The sequence below is a fragment of the Helianthus annuus genome, chromosome 16, assembly GCF_002127325.2.
Source record: "Helianthus annuus cultivar XRQ/B chromosome 16, HanXRQr2.0-SUNRISE, whole genome shotgun sequence".
Lineage (NCBI taxonomy): Eukaryota > Viridiplantae > Streptophyta > Magnoliopsida > Asterales > Asteraceae > Helianthus > Helianthus annuus.
Window position 1 is genome coordinate 55,583,924 of NC_035448.2, and position 3,419 is coordinate 55,587,342.

A 3,419-nucleotide genomic window follows, 5' to 3' on the forward strand; every position below is an offset into this window, starting at 1 on the left:
TCACAATAGTGCATATTGACTTCCGAGGTTTCACTAATAAGGATATCGCCCCCTAAAGCCCAACATGCATTGGCGAGTGCTCTTTTTAGTAAAATTGTCCACGACATCGAAATACAGTTTGACTTGACCGTTAGACAAAAAGCCGTTTTTGAGTGTCTACGAGCACCACATGCACAAGATTTTCTTCTTGCTATACCTATAGACAGGTTAGGCCAACATATGTCGTCGGTGGAGTACCGTACTATCCTTATTTATCGCCTCATGATTCCTTTATTCTCAGTTGATGAAGTATGCCCTGTTTGTCATAAGGCGTGTTGGGATGCTTTTGGGGAACATGCAGTTCATTGTAGAGAGCTTTCGGAGTTTAAATACCGACATGATTTGGTTAGGGATGTCCTTTTTGACATATTCAGGCGCGCTGGTATTTTCGCTAAGAAAGAGGCACCGTTAATTTCTTAACTGACCCGTTGGAAGGGAGATCTACCCTTCGACCAGCCGACATTCTGGTATTTGGATGGATAGGAGGAAAACATGCCTGTGTGGATCTAACAGGGGTTTCCCCACTTGTAGGCTTAAGGTGTAGTGCTTTCACTGTGGGTCAGGCTGATGTAAAGGCTGCTTCGGGTAAAGTGACCAAACACGAGAAAGCGTGCCTTGACAACCAGCACGTGTTTATCCATTTGCTTTTGATACTTTTGGTTTTCTGGCGCCAGAGGCTGTGGACCTACTTAGTCGAGTTCAAAGGGTCATGCATAGTAATGTTATGACCCTGAGATCTATGGACGTAGTTTAAAAGACATAGTTTTGCTATTCGAAAAGGGGTAGCGACACAGGTTGTTGCCCATTTACCAACTATGTGGATGTAAATTCATAACACGAAAAATCGATATATTCTTTTCTCAAAAGAAGAAAAAATTAAACCACTTCCTACCGACTTACATTTCATCGTGACATGCTTTAGGTGGTTCGTCTCCCTATGAGGGCATATCAAACCTATTGTAGTCTATATGTATTTATGTAATCATAAATTATCATATGATATAAAGAGACGTTTTTATGGCTTAAATCTCAAGCCTATAAGACTTATTACTTTTATTATCAATTCGTGTTCGAGCTTAACTATCAAAGCTTAATGTTATGGGATTATCTATTGAGTCCCTTTGCGGCGTTCTTGGGAAACCGAGGACCATCTTTTCCCATCCCGCTTATTGATATGAGATATTTTTTTAACACCATAGACTCATTAGGAGTGTGCTAATTCCCAATTAGTGGAATTGAAGAAGTGTAATCACTTTTGGGATGCTGTTTGACTTGTCACATTCTTCTAGCACCACCAAAATATGTAGGTCCTTGTGCATGCTGCTTGTCTTCGACAATGCCTTTAAATAAAGGTGTTACTTTTGATTTTGCTAAAGGGACACTCACACAACTTGATCCCACTAGTACATAAGTAGGCAAAAGATGCCATAGGATTTTCAAAAGATGCAGTTGGTAGGTTGCAACCGCATCTTTTGATTCAACTATAAAGTCATGTATTCATTTAAAAAAAAGCATCGCCAAAAGATGCGGGTCTAATGAAACCGCATCTTTTGCATCTTTTGATTCATCCGATAAAGTCATAAGTCATGCATTCATTTTGAAAAAAAGCATCGCCAAAAAGATGCGGTTCTAGTGTAACCGCATCTTTTGCATGTATGAAAAATCAACAACAGCCTCTCTTGATATTGATTTCAAAATTTTGATTATCATCTTCTTATCTTCTTCCTTTAATAATACCTAAAACAATAATCAGATAGATTTCAAAATTTGATCATCATCTTCTTCTTTAATATCTGAAACAAAGATTTCATAATTTTCATCATCTTTTTCCCTTAATACTTGAAGAAACGAAGAGGGGGGGGGGCAAAAGTGAAATGGTACTAACTTTAACGTTATTTTACTATTTTCGTGAAAATAACGTTAAAAGCGGCGCATAGTTAATCACGCATCATGTGGTGACGTTGATAGCTGAAAGACACGGGGGTACATGCACCAATCAGTCTCTGTCCCGATTGTTTGAGTGTTATGTGTATTAGGTCCAAGGCTTGATACAAAAACTACAATCGAGCCGGGGGTCTCACTGGAAGCAGCCTCTCTATTCCTATGGGGTAGAGGTAAGGCTGTCTACATCTACCCTCCTCGTACCCTACCTTAGCTTTGCTATTGGTGAGATTTACTGAGTATGATGATGATTAGGGGGGGCAGTTGTGACCCAAAGTCTTTGAGATGGGACATTTTGGGTTATTTATAAAATACAATGGGTGGGTTTGGGTAAAGTAATTTAAGTAAAAGGGTTGAAATGGGTTAATTAGAAAAACAAGTAAGGTAACTACGGGTCAATACGGGTTGAACATTTTGAAGGAACGGTTCTTTAGGGTTGAGTATCATCAACCACGGGTTAGAGAACTTTCCATCAACACCTCCAGTCCTCTGCCATCTCCTCCGCCATAGACCTCCGCCGTCAATACATCATCTTCAATCTTCAACCTCTCCTTCAGGAAATCCTTCTTCGCTCGTTAATCTCTCGGTCTGCATCAACGATTTCTTCACATCGAATCGGACACAGGTTCAAAACCCCAATCTTTGCTTCTTCTGTACCAAATTAGAGTTGAACTTGATGTTTTCTGCGTGTTAATCGAACTGGGTTTTCATTTGTTCGAAATGGGTATGCCATGATTCTTGTTAATTTGTTTTGATTTTGTTGAAAGATGTTAAAATCTGATGCATTTGTTTCTGGGTGTTGTTGTTTATGTAAGTTGATTTTGTTGTTGAACTTGTTTAATATGTTTTTGAGAATAAAACATATGCTTCAAATTGCTAGATAGATAGTTTAAAAACGTTTATGTTAATCTTGGTTGATTATATACTGTAAGATTTGTTTGATTTTGAATGTTTTTTAAAACAGTATGATTTGAATTGCTAGAGAGATAGGATTATGTTGAATAGAGTTGTTGATTGGAATAGTGGATGTGAAATGAGGCGATTTAGGTTTATGTGTGTTTTGCTTGAATTGTATTGTGAGATTTGTTTTGATTTTGGATGATACTAAGAATAATATGCTTTAAGATGCTAGAGAGATGGTTTATAAACGGTTATATTTATCTCGGTTGATCATATTTTAAGACCTATTTGATTTTTTCTTTTACAAAATAAAGCCTGGAATAACTAAATTTGAGTATTATTTTGAAAGGTATATCAAACAACTTGGAATTTGGACAACATAGTGTAGAAGGGGAACATGAGGATGAAGACAATTCATATAGTTCGGGTAAACATCGTTTATGTTTGGGACTATTTTGACCCATTACCGGTTGCACCCAATGGGGACAAAAAAGCAAAATGCAGTGCTTGCGGACAGGTGTATGTTACGAATGCAAGCT